Raw genomic sequence first — 16267 nt, 5'->3', positions numbered from 1 at the left:
CGTCCGCTCGTTTTGGTGGGACGGGGGCATCCCGCATCTGGAGGGTATATTCCCTCGTAGGGATGTCCCCGTCCCACCTGTCCTCCAACCAAACGCGGGACGAAGTGGGATCGTCCCGTCCCGTCCCACTTCGTCCTCGCAACCAAACGCACCCTTACTGCCGGTATTCTCTCTCCTCCTCATTTTCCCCTCCGTTTCTCTCCTCATCTCTTCCTTTCTCAGTTTCTACCGAGTCCCTAATCCGGCGAGGTGGCCAAGGTGCGGAGGCCGGAGGCGGTGGGGCAGGCGGGTCATGACAATGCTCCAGCGGATCCATCGGGCGGCAACGACGTAGCCGCACCTGATCCATGGAGGAGGCGCCAGGATCCCCTCGGCCGCCGGCGGCCTCCATGGAAGATTTCTCCCCGTGCGTCGAGCTACTACAGTGAGGAGCTCGCTGGGGAGGCCGGCGGCGCCACGCGCTTGGAGCCCAGATCCGGTGCAATCCTTGAAAGGTAAGGCCACCGACTTTCGGATCCTCCACCATAGGTGCTCCCCCTCCCCCGCTAGCCTCCCCACGGCGGCGCACGGCTCGACATCGCCGGAGAAGGCATGTGCCAGTAGGAGGAGGTAGGGTCCCGCTACGGTCTTTGTGGATCCCCCAAGACCCTAACCTTCCCCACGCGTACAACTACAGCAAGTAATGCGGCGACAAACATGTTATTGCTTGGTGTTTCTTGCGAGATTGGAAGATGTGGATGTTGTGTGTCTGGACATCACTCGAAAACATCTTGAGAAGAGCACAAGATCTGAAATTATGCCTTCCACTATTTTTGAAGATCTGAAAGTAGTTGTTTTTTTTATTTTTCTTGCAAGCTCATGCTTTCTAATACAATAAAGTATTTTTATGATTTTTATATGCCTGTAACTTTGTTATGAAATTGCCCTTATGTAACATTTGCGGAAAAAATAGATGGAAGATGTTTGCAGCAACATTCGCGTGGTTCATGTATGTTGAAAAGAAAATTGGTTTGCATATGAATATTTTGATTTTCTTTTGTTCAGAAAATGTGCGCAATAATACGTAGAAACTGTCCTTTTTTAAAAAAAGTAGCATTCATTTTTTTAATTTTTTATGGAAGTAGTTGAAAATAAATTATCGGAGTAATTTCTACAATATATACTGAAAAAATATATGATAGTTCTTTGGTCCCGCCGGTACCATTATCTCCATGAAACGTTCCGCGCAGACTAAAGATTTTTTGACTAAAATTTGCACTTTTAGTTCTAAGCACCCCAAACAGGTGGATTAAAGTTCGGATTACACCCTTTGGTCCTCTAATAATTCATAAAATTGGGCTAAGGTGTGCTGGGACATCCTTGCTCCTCAGGTGGATTAAAGTTCGGATTACACCCTTTGGTCCTCTAATAATTCATAAAATTGGACTAAGGTGTGCTGGACATCTTGCTCCTCATTTACCGCTCTCTCCCACCGGCTCCCTCCCGCACGTCGCCATCGTCGTCCTTTTGCTCGCCTCCCCATGCAGCCGCTCCTCCGCTTGCGCCTACCCATCGCTGCTCCCCTCCCCTCGCCGTCCCTGCCTACCTATCGGGTCCCCTCCCCTCGCCGTCGCTGCCTACCTATGCGGGTCCACCGCTGCTCCTTCCCCTCACCTGCGCAGCGGCGCTCGGCTGCACTGTCGGAGCTCGCTTGCCCCGCAGCTAGGTCGGCGGAGCTTCAACGTGCGACGGTGCTCGCCCACCATAGGGTAGAGGCGACGAGAAGGACTGCCGCCACCCCATCGGGGTCCTTCAACGGTCAAATCGACGCTCCGCCACCTCGTTGAGCCTCCCAGCGTCCAAATCAACGCGACGCCACCCGCTTGAGCTCACCTTGCGGTCGAATCGACGAGCCTCCGTCTCGTCGCCGATTCAAGGCTCCTCTGTTCGGGCCAATCCTCCGCTCGCTCCGTTACTCGCCGACGCACGAAGGATCTTACCTGCACCGCGCAAGAGTTCGCATGTGGCGGGTAGGTTGGGCACGTCCGGGCGATGCTCCACCGTCGTCGGAGATGGAGATTAGGTGCGGCGGACAGTGGGCAGAAGCTTCAACCAGCGGTAGTTGGAGTTCCAGCGGTAGTAGGTGCTGGGGTAGCAGGAGGGTAGGGAAGAAGGTAAAAGGATTTTTATTTTAATTTAGTTTAGTTCATGTAACGTGGGAATAAAGTTTAGTACCGCACAACACATCCTTCCTCTTCTCTCTCCGCTACGTGTCAGTCGTAAAAAGATACCCGACGGGGCAGGTAAGCTCCGAATTGCCTCGTCCCAGTCCACGCCATTAGAATATAACAAACGCGGCGCGTAACCGCGCTACCCACGTCGATAGCTAGTCTACGTTGCGGACTCCGCCTCACCGTGCGGCCCACACGTGAAACGGTGATTCAATCGGTAAAAAAATCTAGGCTCGGAAGACTCGAGATACCCTCGCTTGCTCAGCTTCGCCCCAAAGTGCAGCGCCACCTCCTGCTGTCGCCTGCTGCCCCTTAGCGCCGCGACGGCGACGATGTGTAGCAGTTGCCGCGTTGTGTTGCTCCCCTCCGACTCCTCTTTCCCTGCTTCTGGTTTTGGGCTGATGTTACTGAAGGTGTTTGTTGTGAGTTAGAGATTAAATAATTATATATATATATATATTCATTTTTCTATTTGGATTGGATTTGGAGCCTCGATTTGTACATCCTGCCATGGGATCGACATTTACCACCTGATTATTCTTCATAACCCTAACTAATGGTGCTTCCTCGCTCCTGTTTGTGCAGGTTATGGGCAAATTAAATGAACCCCAACTAATTTGCGAGAGCTGCTGACCTTTGTGGCATAAAAAACATTTTTCTCACGTTTCAGACTGTTGTAATTAAGTATGTTTACTACTTTATCTTCCCGTCTCGTTTTCCAGTTCACTCATCCCTACACGGAGCTCTCATTAATTGATGTTAGTTTTCTCAACCTTTTCCTTTGTACCAGCTCCCACCATGGTATCTGTGGGATATAGTTTGTTAGGGTGTGTTTGGTTAATTGTATCATTTGATTCATGTATGAAATGATTCAAAATAATAATGATCCTTTTATTTGGTTGGGTGAATTGGACCAACTCATCCAGGATGAGGCCATCCCACTTAATACATTATTCTATTAATTCATTATTACTAATTATAATGAACCATATGGTACAAGCAAATTGGTTGAACCACCCCATCCAGGATCATCCATGCATGCATCATATGATGCATGCAACCAAACACACCCTTAGTAATTAAAGGCGGAACTGCCTTTTTTTTATGCCTGTCTATGTTAGATCACCCTGCACAATGTGGGGTACAACATGTATCAATATATGTCATGTTAATATTAATCGCCTGTTCTTCTGTACTACCTAATTCGCGCAGGGGCGCGCGCAAGACACTAGTTGTTTACTCTTGTTGTTTTGCAAATCGATATTTGAGACGCTATGAGTATGTGACATGATCAAACTGTTTATGGCGAAAAGGTGTGACGTATATCTGATGCCATGAGTGGTACTATGGTAGGCAAGCTAGGATTTTTGTTTCCTTGAGTGGGCTAGTTGGAAGGGTCGGATGTGAAAGCTAGTTGGAAGGGTCCAAGAATGAGAACCTGGCGTGGTGCAAATCTAGTTCACCTTCACTATCTCAAAGGAAATATCCTCACACAAACTGTTTTCCTGTTGTTGAAACAAGGCACTATGTTTTCCTGTTGTTGAAACAAGGCACTATGAACGCCGAACTATAACAGTCGTTTCACTTTAAAGTATCCTCTACTGCGCTGCATCATACCTCCTTTTCACCTTATAAGGATATGGTGTTGTTGCATGCTGTACATTGGATACGACCTCACGCGGATGTAATTTTGGCATTAAGATCAGCTAATAGTTTCTCTCATCACAAACTCTGTTGGGGTGTTTGAAGCATTTCTTCGTTCCATTATAGGTTATCTCCTTAGAGCTTGAGGTCATAACCATGTTTTATTGAAACAAAAAGGAGAATGGATGGCGCAATTTTGTGTGGATCTATAATTTTTTTTAAGAATAAAGTGAGAAAAGAACATCAATTAAAATCTATTCGACTTGAAGGACATGGATACAGATGGAGTTTGACTGATATTCGACTTTCGACCCTTCCACAGGCCACAACCCTGTTCTATACTGAACTATGGTGAATATGAAAAGTTGTTTCTTCGGCTCTTCCTCACGTATCATTGTCAGTTGCCATCTGTCAAGCGTGACGCAGCTTGTTGTTAGTCCGTCCATCGCTGTCACTCGTGAGGAGGTTGCCGTGTTGGTTCTTGTGGTTGTGGAGGAGCAATGCTACGGCCTACGGCCCCCGAAAATGACTGAGGAATTAGAGGACGGAGGAAGGTCCAGGATATTTGCACTGATTTGGGCCGTGCCGTGCGAAGTGAATGGGAGGCATGGGCATGGCCCATCCAGGTGGCCCAAAAATCCCCCCACCCGCGCGTGCATGCAGGCCTAGATTTCCGAGAACGAACGAAGTACCAAACCAAGCCTTTTGGGCCTTCAGCAAAGCCCACTTACCAACAGGTTTGGAGGCGAGTATTAGTATTAGCCGATCAGAATGACGAACGGTTTGTTGTGTTCTCAAAGGAAAAAAAAAAACACATTCTTTGATTTGCTGGTGCCAGGGAATGCACGATGCATCAGACGAGGGAAAGTGATAGGTTCCGTCAAATAAAAAAAAAATGGTACCGTACGCCATCACAGCCACCAGCTCTGCACGGCCCAACCTCACTGTTTCAGCGTGCATCTCGCAGCTTCCGGGGTCCGGCAAGGGGGTAAAAGGCAAGCGAAGCATCGTGAGAATCGATCGAAGTATCAATTCAGGCGCCCCCATCAGAGTTCGTCAGCTCCAGGGCTGGGCTCACCAAAGACAAGCGTTTTCAATCCGTGCATCCGCGCCTCTCCCCCCGCAACGGGATCGGATACAGGATACTGGGGAAGGGCCGAGTTGTCGCGTCGAACCAGCAGACAAATCTGCAGAGCCGACGTCGCGCTAGTGCGGTACTGTGTTTCCTACTGTGGAGAGTTAGAAACTGCACTGGCAAGTACCAAGTTACGAGCCTGTTCAGTCGGACTTATAAACCGGCTGAAAAGTTGAAATGGCTGATTTGTTGTAAGAGAAAAATACTATTCGGTAACTTATAAGCTGAAGGAACAGCCTAACATTTCCGGCAGCAGGTATGGCCTTTTTTTATTTTTAACCCTTTTTTTTCTTTATTTTTAAAAATAACCTCAGCAGGGGTTTATTCGCGCGGGGTAACCCTTTTGGCCGCGCCAGACCGCCTGGCGCGGCAGGAACATGCTGCCGCGCCACATGCACTGGCGCGGCGAGTCGCGGCGCCAGGTGGGCGCTGACGTGGGCGTGCGTTCGCCGCGCCAGCCCGCCTGGCGCGGCAGGGCCAACACTAACTCCACGCGCCGGCTCCCTTCCTCCTCCCTCCCTCCTTTCTTCCTCCTCCAGAAACGCCCGAGCCCGAAGCTCCAGCGCCGCCCCCCGCCGCCCCACCCCCAAATCCACCCAAAATCCGACGTTTTCGGTGGGGGAAAGTAGTGGGAATCGATCCCTGCTTCGTGTGGAAGGTATTCCCCTACTTATTCTCGTGTTTTACCGTTGCATTTGGTAGATCGGAGGATGTTTAGGTGACTTAGGGTTAGGTTAGTGATTTGAAATTTCAATGAAATGCAATGGTGTTTTGTGTTAGATGATACGTAGTTCATACGCAATTGAGTCTCTGCCTGCGATATTGACGTGTAGAACTTATTGATTTAAGGATATATTCATTGAATCGTATAGTGCAATGTATATGTGTATTTTTTGTTTGCAATTTGTCCAATATATGTAATGTGTGTAGTTGATATGTCGAATATGTGCAATGTGTAGTGTATATGACATGGTGATATGTTTGTATTTTGTAGATGGATCGTTTAGTTCGATTTTTTCATGGTGGTGTTGTGAAACAAAATGGGGAGTTAGAGAATATGAATGAGTCAATTGAAATATTTGATAGTCCTCCAAGTTTTAGTGATTTAGTTGACCGTGTAATGACGAAGTATGGATGTAGAGTGGATGAGATCAGTTTGAGAGGTCGTTTTGATTGTGGGAAAGCTAGAGCTTATTATGTTCTCATGAAGTTAGCATCCGATGCGAATTGGAAGCACTATAAGGATGTTGTGCACGAAGCTAATGTTGCATGTTTGGAGGTTATAGTCGAAATTGTTCGTATGCCTGGCCCAAATGTTGTCATGAGGGAGGAAGTGACGGTAGTGAACCATAATGGTACCCAGGAGTCAGAAATGTTGCATCACGTGTTAGGTGAAACAGAACGTGATTTTGACTTGGCTATTGCCAATGATGATTTTCCCAATAACATTTTTGAGAGGGATGAAGCAAATATAGATGTTGATAATGTCTCTATGGGTTCCGAAGATTGTGAATTGGAGGAAGATGGGGTAGTAGGTGAGGAGGTAGAGGAGGAATCACTATTTGAGAGTGGTGGGCATGAATATGAGAACGTCGGGGTAGAAAATGAAGAGGATGGACTGCAATTTGACACCGCAACCGTACATGATGTAGAAGGCATTCGTCGTATGGACGATTGTTTTTCTTACACCCAGTGTGAGTTGCGGATGTTAAAAGAACGTGATGTCGAACTGCCATCCGTTCCCAATGATAAGGACATAAGTATGGTTCACAAAGCAATATGTGAATCTAGTATGGTGAATGCCGAAGGGACGTCCATTGGTGAGAGTCCAGTGATTAAGAAGGGGATGAAGTTCAATAGTCTTGAGGAGCTGAAGTTTTTCTTGGCTGACTACGCGGTGAGGTTACATAGACCTTTTAGCGTAGTTCATTCTGACAAGAACTTAAGATACAATGTGATGTGCAAGCAAGGATGCCATTGGCGTGTATGGTCTCGGCTAATATCAAGCACCGGACAATGGAGAATTTCAAATGTTGTGCAACCGCATACTTGTCGGTCGTCACAGCCGAAGTGAGAGCATGTACAGTGCACAGCAAAGTACCTTGGACGGCGTATCCTATGCATTATCCGTAAAGACAGCGAGACATCGGTGCCATCACTCGTGGAGTCCATCTTCATCTTTAGTGGGTACCGTGTGAAGTATTCGAAGGCTTGGCGGGCGAAGCAACACGCTGTTGCCCTGCTTTGGGGCGACTAGAAGGAGTCGTACGGCATGGTTCCTAGGGTACTCTCAGCTATAACCTACTACAATCCCGGAGTTAAATGGTGGATCGACTCATGTGGCATGATGCTTCCTGACAATGGAGTGTTGAAGCATATACTGCAAAGGGTATTTTGGTGCTTCCCTCAATGTAGTGAGGCATTTCAACATTGCCGTCCTGTGATATTGGTGGACGGTACATTCTTGACTGGCAAGTACAAGGGTACATTAATGATGGCAGTTGCTGTAGATCCAGAACAACAGATTGTGCCTCTTGCTTTTGCCTTGGTCGAGAGTGAGAATAATGAGAGTTGGTCATGGTTTATGAAACTTGTTCGGGTACATGTTATTGGACCTTCACGGATAGTGTGTATGATATTAGATAGGCATCATGGGCTTCTAAATTGTGCGAAGGACCACATTGATGGTTTTCCACCGCTTGTGCATAGGTGGTGCATGAGGCACTTTGCTGCCAACATGTCGCGTCGGCAGAAGAGCAATCGTGTGATTGGAAAATTGAAATTATTATGCAAGGTTCATACAGAGAGAGAATTTCGTGAGAAGTTAGAAGATTTAGTGAAGGACTTGAACGATGACGCAAAAGAATGGTTGAAGGGTGAAATGGGGGACAAGGATAAATGGGCGCAGGCTTTCGATGAGGGAGGGATGCGGTGGGGTATTATGACCACGAACTTCTCGGAATCACTCAACGGAGTTTTCAAAGGCATCCGAAGTAGGCCCGTCGCTGGAATTATTGAATACACATTCGAAAAATGCAACGCCTACTTTGTGAACCGATGGGGAAAGGCACGTGAAATGTTAGATCAAGGCTATAGAATTGGGCAAGTTGCAGATAATTATTTATCAGAGGCTGAGCTTAGATCCGTGCACCACTTAGCAGAACCGTACGGGCCAGAAAGGATGGTGTATTCTATAAGAAGTTACGGTACGACTAACATTGGGGGTGAGAGTCATGGAGGCCGACACTATAGAGTGGATCTGCACGAAGTTTCGTGCACCTGCAATGTTCCTCAATTGTTGCACCTTCCATGTTCACACTTCATTACAGCTTGCAAGGCAAGAGGTCTTAACTTTGAAAGCCCCATGTACATGTCACCGTTGTACTCTAGGGAGCACACCATCAAAATTTGGGAATCAAGCTTTGAACCTTACCTAGATCCGTCACAATGGCCGGCATATGAAGGGGTAGGGTACGTGCCTAACCCCAGTTTAATGAGAAATAAAGTAGGAAGGCGGCAGAAGAAGCGTTTCACAGGCGAGATGGACGTGTCGGAAGGGAGGCTTTCTGCAGATTATGATACTGGTGATTTTGATATTGACAAGTCGGAAAATCGTTGCTCCAAGTGCCACAAGATCATCAGGAATTGCACATGCCGCAGTAGAAAATCAAAAGGCACTAAATCTAGACCGAGCAGTAATAGGCCGCGTACTTCGAACAATTGGGTATGCGCGTTGCTTGTATTATGCGTGGCTATTATTTTATCTTTTTTATAGTAGTACATTATCATATTTTCCGTACTTATCATGTAATGAAGCTTTTTACTAACGACCATTTATGTTGTTTCTTTAGGATGGCGGCCCCGAGGTACCCTCTTCTTGAGGCTGCTTACGACTTGCACCACCGTACCCACCACCTCGCGGACCTGAATGAGGTATAACAATGGTTGCTAATTTTTGCTGATGAATGCATACCTAAGGATGAGAATTGCAAGATTTTCGTATGAAATGTTCTTATAAATTAAGGATGTGCCTATCGTTACTATTCGTTTGTGTAGAGTGTAAACAATTTCATACTGCAAATGTCATTTGTATCATATTTGTGTTACTTACCACTTTAGAAGCCCGTTATTCACAATTGGATTGACTTCTCATTTTGGTAATAATCTTAAAATGTTTTGCAGAATTTGACACCACTCAGGGCTAGGGTGCACTCACCACTTAGGTGGGATGAGCGGTACGCCCAGTATCTGCAGAGAGCAGGTTTCTTGGATATCGTTGTTCAGGTCGTGGGGGGTCTCCCTCCAATGGACGGACCACTGTTGACCGCTATGGTCGACAGGTGGCGTCCGGAGACTCACACGTTCCACATGCCCTTCGGAGAAATGAGCATCACAATGCAGGATGCGGCTATGATACTCGGCCTTCCACTGCATGGGCAGCCAGTGACAGGTATTATCCAGAATGAGAATTGGCGTGATATGGTCGAGATGCATATTGGGATTAGGCCGCCAGAGCCAGAGGGCGGAGATAGCTCGAAGAAGACGTCCGGTGTTAGCTCGGCATGGTTGAGGGAGCACTTCGAGGTGTGTCCTCCGGGAGCAAATGACGAGGTCGTGCAGCGCTTTGCTCGAGTGTGGCTATGGCACTTTGTCAGTACATTCCTCCTTCCAGATGCAGCTGGGAACACAGTATCGTGGATGGTTCTCCCCATTCTAGGTCAAGTTTGGGAAAACATAGCCACTTACAGTTGGGGCTCAGCGGCTCTTGCCTGGCTGTACAGACAGTTATGTGAGGCTTGCCGGCGCACAGCGAGAGATTCCAATGTTGGAGGGTGCACTTATATGCTCCAGATATGGATTTGGGAGCGAATGCCCGTGGGTCGACCTTCCCGCCTCCGTGTCGATGTAAGTCACAACGGCTAATTCCTTTTTCTACGTTAATGTTCGAAAAACTATTGTATCATGTGACCAATTGGACTTACTTGCAATTTCAGCCATGGCATCGAGACGATGCTCTTCCCACGTTCTATCACGTGTGGAAGCATGTGCGGCCCGTTCGTGGCAATCCGGATAGGCGCTACAGGGCCTACACGAACGAGTTTGATGTTCTCACGCAGCACCAGGTAATTTGGTAACCATAATAGTTTTTAAGCTAACTTGCGTATAATGGTAGATGAAATAAGTATTGCGTGAAAATTTTTGAAGGTGGAATTGAAACCGTATGACCGTGAGCAGCTTAGCAATATCATCTTTTCACCGACGTGCTACAGAGATAGAGAGCTGTGGAGGTGCACGACCCCAATGATACTGTACTACGTGGTAGAGTTTCATATGCCGCATAGGGTGATGCGGAAGTTTGGGAGGATGGAACCGTGCCCTCCTTTGGAATTATCGACTTCGCAGCAGCTGCACAGGTACGCAGGAATAAATAGCTATTGGAGGGTATTCAATTAACGCAATTAACGTGTTATACTAATACTTCACTAATTTCTGATGCAGTATCGACCGCAGAAAGCGGTACAAGGAGAATGATTGGAGGGTCAAGCATGACCGGTACATCCACCTGTGGCAGAACAAGGAAGGATGCGATCCTGAAGGTGGACCGTACTGACGACCCAACAATGAGTACATAAGATGGTACTGTACTTCGACGAGAACCAAAGTGAAACCATCTTGGACTAATGTGCCCATTGAGGATGCACCGTCTGATGATGACGCTGACATAGCTGACGCGTACGACACCATGACACGCCATGGGACACAGCCTGAGCGTGCACCTCTCCACGACTACATGGTAAGCTTTCGGTTTGTAATTATAGTATCGTCACATTGATCACTTATGGAATGAAAACTCCTGCGTGCAGGGACAGCAGCTTGCAAGGCTCTCTAACGAGGCGGGCGTGATTATGGAGCACGCTGTTGGGGAAGGTGATAGTCTGCTTCGTGCTTTTGCAGAGGTAGAAGCCCAAACTAATTTTCACTTATACTCGTACTATCTTTGTAACCATCAATAACATAGTCGTGAATATATGGCAGAGGGTTCGTAAAAGTTGCAAGCGAATGGCGCAGAGGATGAACTGCATGACATCCTCAGATGCGCACGACGGGGGCAATGTCCAGGGTACTTCTTCAGGATCACGTCGGACTGCATTGGTGACTACCCCCAGGGCTGCAACACCGTCCACTGCGACAGGTCCTAGCAGGAGATCGCGAGGTAAGGAACCCGCATCCCCTCAGGAAAGCGAGGACTCGGAAGGTGAGCAGTCTGAGGATGATGACCCTACGTATGGTGAGGAACTCTAGATTTCTCACGATGCTCCACCTGTGACTCAGACGCAGGGAGAGTCCAGCCAGGTATATTCACAAGTTCCTCCAAATTCAATTATACATTTTAATGTTCGCTCCCGAAGTGTCATACAAATTTTATGATTTGTGCCCAATTATTCAATAGGAACTTGTAACTCATACCCGGTTGCCACGCCGGCGTCGTCGTTCCCGGGACCACACCGACGTTGGCAGCGTCAATGTCCTGCCCACGCATCCAAGGAGGGAGCGTCGCCCAAGAGATCCTTTTAGCCCTCCGGATGAGCGGCGGTCACGCCACTGAACCTAGCATGTGCCCAATTATTCCATAAGTTGGTTGTTAGGTTTATTCATGTCACGTTTGTAAAAGACTAAGTTGGTTGTTACGTTTTTTTATGTCCGTACAATGTTATATGTTTGCTCCATGATATACTTGTAGTTCGTGTATTTTTTCGTAAATGTTTAGAACAAAAATACGTTTCGGATTGTGCAGCGCGCTACTGACGTCCCACCCCCCTGGGCCGAAACCTACTGACAGTTTACTAAAATTGGCGCGGCAGCGCACCCCTGCCGCCACCACCCCCCCGGCGAAACCTACTGAAAGTGGATTGCAATTGGCGCGGCAGCTCACCCCTGCCGCGCCAGGCCGCCTGGCGCGGCACGACCGGCCACCGCCCCCCGCGAAACCTACTGAAAGTGGATTGCACTTGGCGCGGCAGCTCACCCCTGCCGCGCCAGGCCGCCTGGCGCGGCAAGACACACCCCCCCCTGGTGAAACCTACTGAAAGTTCACTAAAATTGGCGCGGCAGCTCACCCTTGCCGCGCCAGGCCGCTTGGCGCGGCAAGACCGGCCACCGCCCCCCGCGAAACCTACTGAAAGTGGATTGCATTTGGCGCGGCAGCTCACCCCTGCCGCGCCAGGCCGCCTGGCGCGGCAAGACCGGCCACCCCCCCGGCGAAACCTACTGAAAGTCTATTGCAATTGGCGCGGCAGCTGCCTTCTGCCGCGCTAGGAGGCGTGGCGCGGCAAGGCCAAACCCCCCCCCCCCCCCGAAACCTAAGGATTTTCCTATTGGTTGAAAAGGATTCAAACATCAATTCAAATACTAATTTGAATTCAAACGACCAAAATCAATGCGCCTGAATGCAATAATTAACTCCTATGATTCATTTTAGAAAAGATTTAAATGCCCAAGAAATTAAATAAAACCTTAGAAAATCCTTAAATCTTTAAGCAAAAGTAATTAAATTCTTGTAAATTCTAACAAATTTTATTAATTTGCAAAAGTTGAAAATTAGGGGGTTACGAAACGTTCGACACGTTTACATTTATTCTCACTCCACTACCTCACTCTCTACGCACTCGATCAGCTAGTAGTACAGAATACTAGGAGTAGGTAGCAAATTGGACGCTGGTCTGTGCACGGCCTGTGCACGGCCTGGCCTCTCTCGCATAGTTCACGACGTCGTCGTCTAGTCGGGATGTTTTATCGGTTTGCCTTTGTTTCCATTCAGGTCTACCTTATTCCTTCCGGGTCGGGAAGATGCATGGAGATTGACTACGGTGATCCGTGGACAGGAGGTCAGGAAAACAGCACGCCAAAACCACAAGAAGCCAGTCATGTCACGGCAAACTTTGATGCGTTTGAACATAGTTCTCTCGGAAATGAAAATAGTTTTTTGACAACTAATTGTAGTTCCCAGAATAAACATAAACATAATGTTCTACATAGTTTTCACAGCTACAGAGAAACATGATCCAGCTACATCAACACGTTCATCTAGTCCGAGTCACCTTCATATAGTAACTCGTCGTCATCATCGTCATCATCATCATCTCCGGCAACAACAACTCTCTTGCCTTTCTTATCGACATTAACCTTACCAACAGGTAAATCGGCAACAAGAGCCTTCATCGTCTCCATCTGTGCCTCTTCCGCTTTTTGTTGTAACTCTTCCATTTCAAGCTTTCTTTTTCTTGCCCTAACTTGCTGCAAATATTGTTCCCATGAACCCTCAAGGTATTTCATATTCGGATCAACCACATAACCTAAGCGATCTCTTTCCTCCATCAACCTTTGTTTCTCCAACTCCCTCTCCTCCTGCAACTTCCTCCTATTTTCTCTCTTCTCATTTTCGGTTAGAGGTCGTGGATACTTGGATCTATTTTGTCTCCAATACTTAATAATAGTTTCCCTTGCATAAAGTCCTTTAGGTTTCACTCCAGTCTCATGCACCATATCTTGATATATTTTTCCCCAAAGCAAGTCGTCGTCAGGAATAGGCACATCATACTTCTTCCTAATCTTTTCTTTAATTTCTTGTTGTTTCCTTCACTTCCATGGTTCCGATGTATTTCCCAACTTTAATAACAAATCATATCGACCACAAAAATCTTCCCAATCACATGTCCTTCCCTCCTGCAACAACAATTAAATATTCTTACAAATTTGAATCAAGTTACAACCTTCATAAAACATAAGACACAAGTAGTTACTAACCCAGTAATCGCCATGTGCATTTCCACAGAACGAACCATATCCAAGTTCAGAAGGCACCACACCTTCTGTTGCTAATATACCACACTTGCATCTATCACTAGAAGAGGACAAACATGGCCATGGTGCATTTTCACTTTCAAACTCCCGCACTTCCTCCTCTGTTGGCCATATTGCCATTGGGCCGTATATATACTCATTGAAATCACACAACGGCCACCCATCCTGCAAAAAACCCATGACGTGAACTACTCATATGTAAAGTAACTACAAAACGCTGCTCCAACTTCCAAGCAATAACATCAAGTTAAAGTATGAACAAAATACTGCAAAATTATAACTGCTAGCTAAACGACATACTAATATTCTCGTAATATACTTACATGAGTCTTTAGGGAGCATCGAAAGAATGGAGTAAACTTAGGTGGATCCCCTAAGTTAGGACGCATAAGCTTAGCAGGAACACCACACTTGCACATGGGAGGATCCCTCACACGCCTACAAGCAGCCTCCTGCTTCTCCTCATCGGTCATCCTAGGTGGGTTTGGTGGAGGAGGAACCCAACGCCTAAACTGATGGTACGGTTTAAGCTCTGTGCTATGATATGGGAATAGGCGGATCCTAGGATCATATTTGTCGGGTCCATCGATCCACTGAAAGAAATCGCATGGTGCGGCAGGCAATGGATCAAAAGTCCATTTGCATACATAGAAGGCTCTTCCGGCTGTCTTTGGATGCCTTGATTGTTTCACCTCTGCTTGCGCGCCACATCTACAAAGTGGTACCTGAAGAGCAGGAGGTACGGGACTAGCAACATTGGACTCGCCCACATAACGCACATACCACCTACGCTGTTTGTATTCACAACCAAACGACGCCATCTCACCTGGAAATCAAGTGCAACAAATTTAATACACAAACAAACTTTACACACGTAATCCATACTAGCTATATACATCATTTTGATAAAATGTAAACACTCGATTTACAAAATACAAACACTGAAACAAAAATGAGACTAATTAATTGAACATATAAAAAAATACATGTCATGTAAACCACACAATTGGATGAATATATACCTAAATCGAAGTATTCAACAAGTTCTACACGTCAATATCGCGGGCAGAGACTCAATTGCGTATGAACTACGTATCATCTAACACAAAACACCATTGCATTTCATTGAAATTTCAAATCACTAACCTAACCCTAAGTCACCTAAACATCCTCCGATCTACCAAATGCAACGGTAAAACACGAGAATACGTAGGGGAATACCTTCCACACGAAGCAGGGATCGATTCCCACTACTTTCCCCCACCAAAAACGCCGGATTTTTGGTGGATTTGGGGGTGGGGTGGCGGGGGCCGGCGCTGCAAGGTGCTACTGTGTGGTGTGTCTGGAGGAGGAAGAAAGGAGGGAGGGAGGAGGAAGGGAGCCGGCGCGTGAAGTTAGTATTGGCCCTGCAGCGCCCACCTGGCGCCGCGACTCGCCGCGTCAGCGTGGCAGGGGGCCGCCGCGCCAGTGCATGTGGCGCGGCAGCATGTTCCTGCCGCGCCAGGCGGTCTGGCGCGGCCAAAAGGGTTACCCCGCGCGAATAAACCCCCGCTGAGATTATTTTTAAAAATAAAGAAAAAAAAGGGTTAAAAATAAAAAAAAAATCCTGCTTTGGGGGAGGCCAGTGGCCAGGCGAGGCGACTGGGGCGATCGATGTGACGCTACTTCGCGTCGCGAGCTGGCGTCGAACAATCACAAAAGTTCGGATGCCTGCATCCAAAAGTCTACACAACGAGCTGACGCGGGATAGCACTGATGCCTGAAGGAAGGACACAAGGACTACTGTCTGCTGACATGCACGTACATGATCGACTTCCCGGTACAGAAGTACTACTAGTCGAGGCTCGATGTTGTACTGTGCTTGGACCAAGTTGCCAAGGGTACATGTATATCCAGCTCCAGTGTGTTTTGCTAGCCAGGACGCTATCTGCATCATCCGACCTTGTGCAACCTCTCAGCGCTCGCTGCAGATGCAAATGCAGCAGTGGGTCAGCCGCTGCCGCTCACTGCTGCAGGCTGCAGCCAACCAAAGAGGCAAAGACGCAGGCTGCAGGCGGAACGCAAAACATGGAGAAAATGTGCGCCGCTGACGCTCGTCCAAGAGCCGCAAGGCCGCTCGCGCCTTTCCACGGTCTCGCACCCCGAAGGCAGGCACACCGCCCCCCGGAGCGCGCGTGCAGCGGCGCAGGCGGTCCGCTGTAGCTGCGGCACGAGTCCATGCCGTCTCCGTGACCGGCACGGAGATCCGCGCGCGCGCCCAACATTCCGCGCCCGATGCGGCGGCGGCCGAAATAGCCATGCCAAAAATTCCTCAGCCGCCCACATGGTGGGGTGTGGCAGTGCTGCGACCCATCGCGAGCTGGATCCACACGGCCCAGCAGGCACCCAGTAGTCCACCAAGACAGACCACCCCCCG

Source organism: Setaria italica, chromosome VII (genome assembly GCF_000263155.2).
Source record: "Setaria italica strain Yugu1 chromosome VII, Setaria_italica_v2.0, whole genome shotgun sequence".
In the NCBI taxonomy this organism is placed as follows: Eukaryota; Viridiplantae; Streptophyta; class Magnoliopsida; order Poales; family Poaceae; genus Setaria; species Setaria italica.
This window is presented reverse-complemented; position numbering follows the sequence as displayed.